This window comes from Zootoca vivipara, chromosome 2 (genome assembly GCF_965207765.1).
Source record: "Zootoca vivipara chromosome 2, rZooViv2.hap1.1, whole genome shotgun sequence".
NCBI classification, from domain to species: domain Eukaryota; kingdom Metazoa; phylum Chordata; class Lepidosauria; order Squamata; family Lacertidae; genus Zootoca; species Zootoca vivipara.
The window spans coordinates 121,215,546-121,229,696 of record NC_142584.1 but is presented as its reverse complement, the minus strand read 5'-3'; the positions used below and the strand labels follow the sequence as shown (position 1 = coordinate 121,229,696).

The window sequence follows — 14,151 nt, the reverse complement described above, 5'->3', positions numbered from 1 at the left end:
ATATGATAGTCATCCGAACTGAATTCGCCCATTCCCTTCCATTTTAGTTCACTGATGCCCAGGATGTCAATATTTATTCTTGCCATCTCATTTTTTACCACATCCAGCTTACCTCCACCCATGGTTCTTACATTCCAGGTTCCTATGCAATATTTTTCTTTACAGCATCGGACTTTCCTTTCGCTTCCAGGCATATCTGCAACTGAGCGACCTTTCGGCTTTGGCCCAGCCGCTTCATCAGCTCTGAATCTACTTGTACTTGTCCTCCGCTCTTCCTCAGTAGCATGTTGGACGCCTTCCGAGCTGAGGGGCTCATCTTCCAGCGTCATAACTTTTATATGCCTGTTGTCTTTGTCCATGGAGTTTTCTTGGCAGGGATACTGGAGTGGCTTGCCAGTTCTTTCTCCAGGTGGATCACGTTTAGTCAAAATTCTCCACTATGACCTGTCCATCTTGGGTGGCCCTGCATGGCATAGCTCATAGCTTCTCTGAGTTATTCAAGCCCCTTTGCCACGACAAGGCATTGATCCATGAAGGGGGTGAGTTTTGGTAATGATTACATTACCAGGGGTCATCTAGTCCAGCCCCTTGAGATGGTGGAATCACAGCTAAAGGATCCCAGATAGACAGGCAAGCTGTGCTTAAAAAATGAAGGTGACTCTGCCACCTCTGGTCCCACATCAAACGGGAAGTTCTTCCTAACGTTTAGCCAGAATCTCTTTTCTTGTCGTTTGCATCCGTCGGATCGGGTCCTGTCCTCTGGTTTCCCTTTCCCTGGGTCCAAGCAGTTAAGGGCATCGAGTTCCTCAAAGACTCTGGAAAACCAGGGTTCTGCGCCAGCCAGGACGGGCCATGGGGCCTGCCAATGCAGCTCTGCCAACATTTGGCCACTTCTGACGCCGCTTTGCCCTCTGGCAACCCTATAATGTCCACAGTCTCAAGGGCAGCGTGGGCCGTCAGCCCTGAGCGAGTGGAAACCGAGGCACCGCTCTGTCCTCCTGCCGCCCAACTCAAAAGAGGGCCCTGGCTATCTTCCGCCCGGTGGCCTTGATCTTTGGGAAGGTGGCGCTGATTTCCACCCCCTTGGGCGCCGTCGGCTTAGGCGGGGGCGGTGGAGGGGGCGGCTTCTCCCGCGGGCGCTTGGGTCGCAGCATGAAGTCCAGGCAGGTGCTGCTCATCGTGTAGAAGACGTTCGCTGTGGTGGGGAAGGCCAGCTCTGCAGGGGTGGTAGGAAGACAGAGGGCAAGAAGGGGTCAAGGTGGAAGAAGGAGAGGAACTGCCCGTCTTTGGAGTTCCCTGGTGGAAAAGGAAACGGCACGCCCAAAGCCAGAACCAGCGATTCTTAGGGGCGCAGCTCATTTTCTGTCTCTAAAATAAACCCTCCTCTATTAGCATTGCTTTCCCAGACCTCTGTTGCTTTGCAGAACCTGAGCTGCCATTTTCTGAAAAACCCAAATAGAAAGCCGGAAGATTTTTGCCACTTTGTCAACATCAGAAGATGACAGGATTAGAATCGTCTGACAAACAAGGGGAGGACAATAAAGACATTGAAGTCCATTGGGCAGCCTTGAGGCAGGGAAAATGTTTAAAAGGCATCGTCCTCTGTGCTGCTGCGTTGGAAAAATATTTTTTAACAAAACATTTCTAAGCTGCTGGAGAAGTGCCAGAAAGGTAATTGTAACCTAAAAGCAATTTAGACACACTGCAGAATCCCGCAGGCAGCAGTTAAAACCAGTGGTGTAAATGCTTGCAACAGAATTGTAGAGCTGGAAGGGACCTCCAGAGCTCATCTAGTCCAACCCTCACCTCTGCCTTCTGGCAGGAGCTGCACCAGTTCATAGTTGGGGGCCAGGACCCGATCCTGGTTGTGCTTCTCCAGCGCCTTTCCAATCACAACCGGTGCCTTGTCTTGGCTCGTGACCTGCAGAGGGCAGGCAGCAATAGCACAGGGAGAGAGAGAGAGAGAGAGAAAAGAGAGAGAAGAAACAGGTTTTTCAGCCTTCGCCCAAAGGGTGCCCCTTGGGAGTTTTTGGACTGGGTCTGATTGGGAGTTTATTTCATAAAATTTATAGGCTGCTGGATTGTAACAAAACAAAGTGGTTTTGAAAAATAATGAAGTTACTGGTAAAACAGTGTGAAAATAGCTACCGGTATGTAAAACCTTAAATGAAACAAAAAGCAAACCAAAAACAGATTAAAACACACCAACGTTCTACGTTTTCTGGGTAGAAAACATAAATATATCGCGTATATATTTATATAAACATAAAAAAAGTTTTTAGGAGGCGCTAGTAAGATCACAGCAAAGCTTGGGCGCCCATCTGTCGGGGGTGCTTTAGCTGAGATTTCCTGCATTGCAGGGGGCTAGACTAGATGACTCTTGGGGTCCCTTCCGATTCTATGATTCTATGGTATCTGCTTGGTGTCACTCAGCAGGCAGTTCTAGTCAGGAGCTGCCACACCAGAAAATCCATTTTATTACAGGTGCAGAACGGGTGTTACATGGCCCCTGCAAATGGGCCAGTTCAGCCAATCACAGAATCACATCAAATTAGTTGGAAGGACCCCCAAGTGTCATGCAGCCCACCCCCCTGCAATCGAAGGAACTGAGCGGGTGAGGGTGGGGCCAGGCCACATCACAGATAACCTGGTCCCACGTCATAGCGCAAACAGCTGGCAGGTGCCCAGTTGGGGAATCATAGAGCTGCAGGGCAGGAAGGAACCCCCCCCCCCGAGGCCATCCAGACCAGCTAAAATCTGCTCTTGTAGAGGGTGTCGTTGTGCAGAGCCATGCTGACGCGGATGATGCGGCAGTCCGAGGGGAGTCCACTGTCCGAGGGGAGGGCCATGGGGTAGGCCGACCCACAGGATGCCGAGCGCCGGTGGCCCCGGACGAAGGTTCCCCCAATGCCAGGGGGTGGGGCCACGTCCTCCGGGGAGGAGGGAGAGGCGTTCTCCGGGGCCATGTCCAGCGAGGAGAGGCAAGGGTTAGCGAGGGATTCGTCCTGCTCAGTGCTGCCTACACAGGCCGGCAGCAGGGGGGGAGTTCAATAAATATCCCCCCTGCTCCCCCCCACAGTTCTAATATTCACAACGATGCCCCTTTTAACAACATGGAAAAAATGCAACATAAAACCACCAACAGGCAGCCGCTGGGAGGGTAAAGTGGCCTCATTCCAAACCCAGGTACTTTTGAAGGGGGCTGACGGATAAAATGGACACAGATAAAAGCATCATAGGAAAGACAGTTGTGAAAAAGCAATTAAACACAGGTAGATAAGATACATTAGAGGTGCCATATTTCCAAAAGTGAAACTCCGGACAGAGTTGCTGATTTGATTTTCTGCGAGAAAAGGAAGAAATCAGCCCTTAGTGCTCATTGGAAGGACAGATCCTGAAGCTGAGACTCTAATACTTAGGCCACCTCATGAAGAGAGAAGACTCCCTGGAAAAGACGCAGATGTTGGGGGGAAATGGAGGGCACAAGGAGAAGGGGACGACAGAGGACGAGATGGTTGGACAGTGTTCTCGAAGCTACGAACATGAGTTTGACCAAACTGCGGGAGGCAGTGGAAGACAGGAGTGCCTGGCGTGCTCTGGTCCATGGGGCACGAAGAGTCGGACACGACTAAATGACTAAACAACAAGTCCATTATTCTGTATCCTTTTCCTCCAGATGCGTATTTCACAAGGATACCTGCTTGCGCTCTGGAGTCAAGCTTGTGTCTATGTTCTTTTGGAACGTGGGAGTAGCATAGACTTCCAAATACACGAATGTGCGCCAGGTGGGGAATTCTCCCATGCCAAAGTTCAAAAGGTGTGCATTTAGCTCCCTTGGTTGACCATCTGTTCTAGAGATATACTGCAGGACTTGCTGCATCCGCCCACAGCTTCTGGGGTAGGGATGCATCTTTTAACACTCATCTAGTCGTCTCCATGATAGACCTAAACCAGGGGTCCCCGATTGCGTGGCGGGCCGGAAGGCGGGGGAGTGCGCCTTACTGGCGCGGTGGCGCACTTCCAGGTTGGAAAAAGCACCGGAAATCGTTTGTGCGCATGCGTATGGGCCTCCCCTGACCCGGAAGTGCACCGGAAATGACCTCTTCTAGGTTGGGAGAGGCCCATATGCATGCACACAAACGATTTTTGGCACTTTTTTTCGACCTGGAAGAGCGCCGCTGCGCTTTGCGCCGTAAGAGCGCGCGGCAGCAGCGGGCGGCGGGGGTCGTTGTGGGCCGGATTGGGAGGCCAATTGGGCCGCATCTGGCCCGCGGGCCGTAGTCTGGGGACCCCTGACCTAAGCATTCTCTTAGCTATGGGGTTTTGTTTTGGGGTGTAGTAAATTGTGGTTTATTGTGAACCCTTCATGGATCAATGCCTTGTCGTGGCGAAGGGGCTTGAATAACTCAGAGAAGCTATGAGCTATGCCTTGCAGGGCCACCCAAGATGGACAGGTCATAGTGGAGAGTTTTGACTAAACGTGATCCACCTGGAGAAGGAACTGGCAAGCCACTCCAGTATCCCTGCCAAGAAAACTCCATGGACAAAGACAACAGGCATATAAAAGTTATGACGCTGGAAGATGAGCCCCTCAGGTCGGAAGGCGTCCAACATGCTACTGAGGAAGAGCGGAGGACAAGTACAAGTAGATTCAGAGCTGATGAAGCGGCTGGGCCAAAGCCGAAAGGACGCTCAGTTGCGGATATGCCTGGAAGCGAAAGGAAAGTCCGATGCTGTAAAGAAAAATATTGCATAGGAACCTGGAATGTAAGAACCATGAGTGGAGGTAAGCTGGATGTGGTCAAAAATGAGATGACAAGAATAAATATCGACATCCTGGGCATCAGTGAACTAAAATGGAAGGGAATGGGCGAATTCAGTTCGGGTGACTATCATATCTACTACTGTGGGCAAGAATCCTGTAGCAGAAATGGAGTGGCCCTCATAGTCAACAAAAGAGTGGCAAAAGCTGTAATGGGATGCAATCTCAAAAATGACAGAATGATCTCGATACGAATCCAAGGCAGACCTTTTAACATCACAGTAATCCAAGTTTATGCACCAACTACCGGTGCTGAAGAAAGTGAAATTGACCAATTCTATGAAGACCTACAACACCTTCTAGAAATGACACCAAAGAAGGATGTTCTTCTCATTACAGGGGATTGGAATGCTAAAGTAGGGAATCAAGAGATAAAAGGAACAACTGGCAAGTTTGGCCTTGGAGTTCAAAATGAAGCAGGGCAAAGGCTAATAGAGTTCTGTCAAGAGAACAAGCTGGTCATCACAAACACTCTCTTCCAACAACACAAGAGACGACTCTACACATGGATATCACCAAATGGGCAGCATCGAAATCAGATTGATTATATTCTCTGCAGCCAAAGATGGAGAAGCTCTATACAGTCAGCAAAAACAAGACCTGGAGCTGACTGTAACTCAGATCATCAGCTTCTTATAGCAAAATTCCAGCTTAAACTGAAGAAAGTAGGAAAAACCACTGGGCCAGTAAGATACAATCTGAATCAAATCCCTTATGAATACACAGTGGAAGTGAGGAACAGGTTTAAGGATTTAGATTTGGTGGACAGAGTGCCTGAAGAACTATGGATGGAGGCTTGTAACATTATACAGGAGGCAGCAACGAAAACCATCCCAAGGAAAAGGAAATGCAAGAAAGCAAAATGGCTATCCAACGAGGCCTTACAAATAGCGGAGGAGAGGAGGCAAGCAAAATGCAAGGGAGATAGGGAAAGATACAGGAAACTGAATGCAGATTTCCAAAAAACAGCAAGGAGAGACAAGAGGGTCTTCTTAAATGAGCAATGCAAAGAAATAGAGGAAAACAATAGAATGGGGAAAACCAGAGATCTGTTCAAGAAAATTGGAGATATGAAAGGAACATTTCGTACAAAGATTACCATAATCAAGGACAAAAGTGGTAAGGACCTAACAGAAGCAGAAGACATCAAGAAGAGGTGGCAAGAACACACAGAGGAATTATACCAGAAAGAGATGGAGGTCTCATACACCCCAGGTAGTGTGGTTGCTGACCTTGAGCCAGACATGACCCAGGTAGTGTGGTTGCTGACCTTGAGCCAGACAAAGAGATGGAGGTCTCATACACCCCAGGTAGTGTGGTTGCTGACCTTGAGCCAGACATCTTGGAGAGTGAAGTCAAATGGGCCTTAGAAAGCATTGCTAATAACAAGGCCAGTGGAAGTGATGACATTCCAGCTGAACTATTTAAAATTTTAAAAGATGATGCTGTTAAGGTGCTACACCCAATATGCCAGCAAGTTTGGAAAACTCAGCAATGGCCAGAGGATTGGAAAAGATCAGTCTACATCCCAATTCCAAAGAAGGGCAGTGCCAAAGAATGCTCCAACTACCGCACAATTGCGCTCATTTCACACGCTAGCAAGGTTATGCTTAAAATTCTACAAGGCAGGCTTAGGCAGTATGTGGACCGAGAACTCCCAGAAGTGCAAGCTGGATTTCGAAAGGGCAGAGGAACCAGAGACCAAATAGCAAACATGCGCTGGATTATGGAGAAAGCTAGAGAGTTCCAGAAAAACGTCTACTTCTGCTTCATTGACTATGCAAAAGCCTTTGACTGTGTCGACCACAGCAAACTATGGCAAGTTCTTAAAGAAATGGGAGTGCCTGATCACCTCATCTGTCTCCTGAGAAATCTCTATGTGGGACAAGAAGCTACAGTTAGAACTGGATATGGAACAACTGATTGGTTCAAAATTGGGAAAGGAGTACGACAAGGTTGTATATTGTCTCCCTGCTTATTTAACTTATATGCAGAATTCATCATGCGAAAGGCTGGACTAGATGAATCCCAAGCCGGAATTAAGATTGCCGGAAGAAATATCAACAACCTCAGATATGCAGATGACACAACCTTGATGGCAGAAAGCGAGGAGGAATTAAAGAACCTTTTAATGAGGGTGAAAGAGGAGAGCGCAAAATATGGTCTGAAGCTCAACATCAAAAAAACCAAGATCATGGCCACTGGTCCCATCACCTCCTGGCAAATAGAAGGGGAAGAAATGGAGGCAGTGAGAGATTTTACTTTCTTGGGCTCCTTGATCACTGCAGATGGTGACAGCAGTCACGAAATTAAAAGACGCCTGCTTCTTGGGAGAAAAGCAATGACAAACCTAGACAGCATCTTAAAAAGCAGAGACATCACCTTGCCGACAAAGGTCCGTATAGTTAAAGCTATGGTTTTCCCAGTAGTGATGTATGGAAGTGAGAGCTGGACCATAAAGAAGGCTGATCGCCGAAGAATTGATGCTTTTGAATTATGGTGCTGGAGGAGACTCTTGAGAGTCCCATGGACTGCTAGAAGATCAAACCTATCCATTCTTAAGGAAATCAGCCCTGAGTGCTCCCTGGAAGGACAGATCGTGAAGCTGAGGCTCCAATACTTTGGCCACCTCATGAGAAGAGAAGAATCCTTGGAAAAGACCCTGATGTTGGGAAAGATTGAGGGCACTAGGAGAAGGGGACGACAGAGGACAAGATGGCTGGACAGTGTTCTCGAAGCTACGAACATGAGTTTGACCAAACTGCGGGAGGCAGTGCAAGACAGGAGTGCCTGGCGTGCTATGGTCCATGGGGTCACGAAGAGTCGGACACGACTAAACGACTAAACAACAACAACAACAAAATTGTGGTTACATGATCTATTCCCTCCTTCGCATCTCTCGTGAGCAGTACTCACCCCCATTGTCTTTTCATCAGCATAGCTGGAGTTCTCTGGAACTACCGTAGTTCTTCACCATTGCAAGGTATTTCTGGAACATGTCCACTGTCTCACTCTTGATGAAATATGCAACACGATACTTCGATAAATCACCAAGAAATATTAGTATGTACCTCTTCTTCCCTAGTGAGGGAACATTCATAGGTCCACTGTAGACTCTGTCAAGTCACTGCAGACTATTTCAAGCACTTTGGTGCTTCTCTGCTCTGTGCAAGGAGGAGATGAAGGCTTTACAGCTTTCTGAGTAACGCAGCTTAGGCACTTTGTTGGTGCTGTGTTGCTCTTTGTCACCTGTAGTCCCCTTGCAAGTTCTCTTTTCTGTAGATCCTGAATGGCGTTGGTGTCCCGGTGTCCCAGCCTTCTATGCAACAGCTCCAGTTCCGCCACATCTTTCTGGTTTGACCATGACAGCTTAGCAGACTGATTCTCTGAAAGATCAACCTCATGTATGTCATTTATTAGATTGGCTTCAACATACACTTCACCATTCTTTGTCAAATTATATTTTCCATTCCCAAATGTTACAGTTCCTTGCAGTGTGGCCTTCTTTGTTACAATTAAAGCACAATTTTTTATGGGTGTGACTCTGGCCTTTGCAATCTGTTTAGACGCATAATTAGTGTCCTTTAAGATTTGAGAAGCATCATTTATTGCAGTCAATCATGGATTCTTCAGCTTCCATGCTCTAATCTTGGCTAAATCCTCTTCACTTGAGCCGGTAGGCTTAGGATTTTCAATACAGTGGTACCTCGGGTTACAAACACATCGGGTTATAAACACTTTGGGTTACAGACTCCGCTAACCCAGAAGTAGTACCTCAGGATGAGAACAGAAATCGTGTGGTGGTGGCGGCATTGGGAGGCCCCTTTAGCTAAAGTGGTACCTCAGGTTAAGAATGGTTTCAGGTAAAGAACGGACCTCTGGAACGAATTACAGTAAGCTGCTTTCCTTCTGCATCTCCAACTCTCTACATGCAATGCAAGGCTGACAGATGGAGGTCCAACCCAAAGAATATTCTCCTACCTGAGCACTCCTTCAGCTGACTACAGGCACCAAGCCTTGTCACTAGACTTATATATGGGTCTCCCAAAATGGTCAATATGCACCTCCTGAGGCCAAAGGGACTGTGCAGGTGACTAATAAAGATCTAGAGGTCAAAGGGGACAAAATGTGGCCCAAGGGGTGGAGGATTGTTGTGCAGAAGATGAAGAACTTCATGGTGAGCTTAGGAACCTGATTGATAGTGGACAGGTTCATGGACATAGAGCAGCTCCCTTTCCTGTCAGAAACCTCTTTATTTAAATAGTAAATACCACAGTTCAACCGTATTCTAAAATAATGCTACTTCGTTAACGATGATTAGGGATTATGAAAGGTTGAATGATGCATGACCATTATTTGACATTATTTCATTCCCATTTCCCAAAAATTTGGAACATATGGAGGACAGGAGAGAATGTGCGAAATGTTAAAATTATAGCAGGTGCTAATTCATGTGTGTAATATTCCTTTCTTCTCTTTGTAGAAAACAATCAGGATTTCCTCCCCTCTTCACCCTCCAAAGCAGACAATGGAGAAGGCAGTCAGAATTCTGGGGGGCTATTTCAATGTGAATAACGAAGAAACCATTTAAATGCATGGAGTGTGGAAAGAGAAAGGAGTAATAATTTGAAAATATGGAATGTCGGAAGTGCTTAAATGACAGTGGAACACTAAGAAACCATCAACAAACATACACTGGGGGAAAACCATTTGAATGCATGGAGTGTGGAAAGAGCTTCAGTAGGAGTGGAGGCCTTAGAACTCATCAACGGATTCACACGGGGGAGAAACCCTTTAAATGCATGGCGTGTGGAAAGAGCTTCAGTAGGAGTGGAGGCCTTAGAACTCATCAACGGATTCACACGGGGGAGAAACCATTTGAATGTATGGAGTGTGGAAAGAGCTTCAGCCAGAGTGGAGAACTTAGAAACCATCAACGGACTCACACGGGGGAGAAACCATTTAAATGCATGGAGTGTGGAACATGCTTCACTAGGAGTGGAAACCTTAGAACTCATCAACGGATTCACACAGGGGAGAAACCATTTGAATGTATGGAGTGTGGAAAGAGCTTCAATGACAGTCGACAACTTAGAAACCATCAACGGATTCACACGGGGGAGAAACCATATGAATGTATGGAGTGTGGAAAGAACTTCAATGACAGCCAACAACTTAGAAACCATCAACGGATTCACACAGGGCAGAAACCCTTTAAATGCATGGAATGTGGAAAGAGCTTCAGTCAGAGTGGAAACCTTAAAATTCATCAACAGACCCACACTGGGGAAAAGCCATTTAAATGCATGGAATGTGGAAAGTGTTTCAGTAGGAGTGAAAAACTGAATTTGCATCATCTGACTCACACAGGAGAAAAACCATTTAAATGCATGGAGTGTGGAAAAAGCTTCAGTCAGAGTGGTGACCTTAGAAACCACCAACGGACTCACACAGGGGAGAAACCATTTGAATGCATGGAGTGTGGAAAGAGCTTCACTTTGGGTAGAACACTTAGAATTCATCAACGGACTCACACAGGAGAGAAACCACTTAAATGCACGGAGTGTGGAAAGATCTTAAGTTGCATTGGACAGCTTATAATTCACCAACGGACTCACACGGGGGAGAAACCATTTAAATGCATGGACTGTGGAAAGAGTTTCACTACTAGTCGAAACCTTAGAATTCATCAATGGACTCACACATGAGAGAAACCATTTAAGTGCATGGAGTGTGGAAAGAGCTTCAGTCACAGTGGAAGCCTTAGAAAACATCAACGGACTCACACGGGGGATAAATGATTTCAATGCATGGAGTGTGGAAAGAGCTTCAGTCAGAGTGGAGTTCTTGCAGAACATCAATAAACTCATACAGGGGATAAACCATAAGTGTTAGGGAAGTGGAGAGAGGCTCAGTTGAAGTAGAAGTCTTACAAACCATCAAAAGGACTCTGAGGGGTAAGAGCTGTAAGTGTGGGAACTACAAGCCATCATTTAACTCGAAGTGAAATGGTTTAAATAGAAGGAGTGTGGATTCTGCTTTGGTTATTATGGAACGCTTTTTAGAGTGTAGAACCTGTTTATCTCCGAGTTGACAGTTTCTCTCACATCAATAACAGGAAATGAATCTTAAATGCATGCAGCATATGTGAGCTTTTGTATATAACATTTAAAGTAATGAAGGTAACATTTCACAATAGTAAGCATAATATAATATTTAATGGACTGTTAGATAGGGAGGGGGAGTGTGTGAGTCTGGAGTGTTCCTTTTGTGCACAGTTCATCAGCGGATTCACATGGAGAGTGGAAAGAGTTTTAGTCCAAGTGGAGCACTTAGAATATATCAATAGACTGTCGAAGGGCAGAGACCATTTCAATGTATGCAGTGTGCAAAGAAGTTCACTGATAGTATAAAACCTAGAAGACATCAACAAGCTCAGACAAGAGAGAAATCATGTAAATTTCAGCAATATAGAAAGAGTTTCAGTCAAAGTTTAAGTCTTTAATGTATTGAAATGAAGATAGCATCTTCCAATAGTAAGCATAATGGAAGACTTAATGCAGGCATCCCAAACTTGGCCCTCCAGCTGTTTTGCGAGTACAACTCCCATCATCCGTAACCACTGGACCTGTTAGCTAGGGATGATGGACGTTGTAGTCCCAAAACATGTAGAGGGCTGAGTTTGAGGATGCCTGGCTTAATGTGTGTGAATCTGGAGTGGTGGGGATGAGTGATGATGAGATGAGGGAAAGCTGGTTTTTGGTCTTTGTGAAAGAGAATTGGAAATGGCCGCCATGTGGCCACCCCTAAGATGGCCGCCCGGCATGCGTACAAGGTAATTCCAGCACCAGCGACGGCCATTTTCTGGTGCCCATAGATGGGCAAACTGGCACCAGAAAAATGGCTGCCGGCAGGAGCGGATTTAAGGGAGATTTACGGGAGAGGAGCTCAAATGGGAGACCGCCGGGAAAATAATAATAATAATAATAATAATAATAATAAAATTATTATTTATACCCCGCCCATCTGGCTGGGCTTCCCCTGCCACCCTGGGCGGCTTCCAACAAACATTAAAATACATCAAATATCACAGATTAAAAACTTCGCAAAACAGGGCTGCCTTTAGGTATTTTCTAAATGTCAGGTAGTTGTTTATCTCTCTGACCTCTGATGGGAGGGCGTTCCACAGGGCAGGTGCCACTACCGAGAAGGCCCTCTGCCTGGTTCCCTGTAGCTTTGCTTCTCGCAGTGAGGGAACCGCCAGAAGGCCCTCGGCGCTGGACCTCAGTGTCTGGGCAGTCTTAAAAGCATTTATAAACCACTTCATATTTTCAAAAGATTCCATCACTCTGACACTCCAGAGTGCCAGAGCACCACCCCAGCCCGGCCCTGCTCCCATGGTGGAGTCTACCTCTTTCTGAATCTGAGCGACTTTATCTGCAAAAAACTTTGCAAAAGCATTGCAGGAGATCTTGGGGTCCTTACCAAGCCCCGATGACGAAGGTGTTTCTGACAGATTCCGAACCACCTGGAACAGTCTCCTGCTGCTGTTTTCTGCAGATGGAATGGAAACAGCAAAGAAGGTCCTCTTCGCCGTTGCTACTGCCACTTGGTAGGCTCGAAGTTGAGCTCTAGCCCGTGTCCGGCGGTCTGATTCAGAACGAGTTTTCCGCCACCGGCGCTCTAGCTGTCTCAGCGACTGTTTCATCGCCCTTAGCCCCAGGGAAAACCACGGGGCTGTCCGGGCTCCATGCAATCGGAGAGGGCGCTTCGGAGCCAGACAGTCAATAGCGCTGGTTAACTCCGCATTCCAGCGGGCCACCAGGGAATCAGCTGAAAGGCCATCAGCAAGGGATAAAACGTCCCCTACCACTCTCTGGAAGCCAATTGGATCCATTAAGTAACGGGGGCAGACCATCCGAATCGGTCCCACCTCCCTGCAGAGGGGAAGGGTCACGGAGAAGTCCAGTTGCACCAGGAAGTGATCTGACCATGGCACTTCTTTTGTTTCGCTTTTACTTAGTGTCAGATCCCCAACATCCATAGAGGTAAACACCAGGTCTAAGGCGTGTCCGCGGCTATGAGTCGGGCCAAACTCACTTCCGGTCTGCCGCGCTGGAAAATGGAGGCGCAGAAACCTCGCGCTGCGAGGTTTCTGGCATCGCGGAGGGGGGGGAAATCCGCGGGGGCACGCGGATCCCCGTAAATACCCCTGGTTGAGCGTCCAGGGGGCAAAATTTTGCCTGGCGGAGCTCCAGAAGCGACTCCTCAGCTGCCCAGGAAGCCCGCAAGAGCCCCTGAGAGCCAGCCGAGTGGCAGTCGCGGGAGCCATTTTAGGCATACCATCGTTACCTCCAAGAAGCGAAGCTCCGAGCCTCCAACCTGCAGGCGGTGGATTCTTCCTGAAAAAGTTACGATCTGGACGAAGTAAGTTGAAACCAATCAATTTGAAACAAGAATTTGGCAGTGGGAGGCGGAGATTAAAAAGGGAAGTCATCTCCCCCCGATTGAGTAACTAAAGATCGCAGCAAGCTAGAAAACCCAGAAATGCTGTAAAAAGAGCTTTTTCCTGAGGCAGAGTAAAGGAAAAAGTAAGCGGTGTATTTATCTCTGCAAAAGACTGAGATTCAGCATGAGAAAAGCCCCCTGTGAGCCTGGAGTCGGGTCAAAGGAAAGATCAGGCAGTTTGCTGATTAACGTCACAATACAAAGGAATGTGTCTGGCTGAATGTGAGAAACTGAGAGCTGTAAACAGTGAAAGAGGACTTGTTTTGCCTTGAGGCTGCTCAGTATTGAATCTGAGGAAAAGAAGGAGTAAAGAGAGAGATTCTGACCAAGTGGGACTGGATTCTTGGCTTTTTGCATATTTGCTCACTTTTCATATATACTGGACTAAAATTTCAACTCCACGGCCAGTCTGTACAAAGATGGAGGAGGTTTTAGACAAAGGAATAGGAGAGAAGGTTCCAGAGAGTGGACAGGAAGTCACACAGTGGGACTTAATATTGGCAACAATTTTGGATCTTACTAAGCAAGTGAGCATCTCCAAGCTTGATGTAAACTTTCTGAGAGAAGAGACTGTCGAGACATTTGTTTTTGACTGTAAAACACAGGATCCAACAGATATAGAAGAGCAGGAGAAGGGAGAAGAAAAAAGATTGGAAGACCAGGACTGTGCTGGAGTGACGTATGTAAAAAACATAGAAGAGGAGAAAGATAATACTGAAGGACAATATGCTGAACCAATGGATTTATTTCCTGAAAAGAACACTGTTCTACTGGTGGGAGGGGTGGAACAGGGAGGGAAAGTAGGAGAAAACACTGTTTCA

General features: G+C 47.0%; 1 protein-coding gene and 1 pseudogene across 1 annotated transcript in view; both read left to right on the top strand.

Annotated features, from left to right (window-relative positions):
* The window catches only part of RXRB (retinoid X receptor beta), a 371,934-nt gene that overhangs the window by 161,562 nt on the left and 196,221 nt on the right, over window positions 1-14,151 (top strand). The gene's annotated exons all lie outside the window — the stretch shown is intronic.
* LOC132591617 (uncharacterized) lies at window positions 9,505-10,623 on the top strand (annotated as a pseudogene).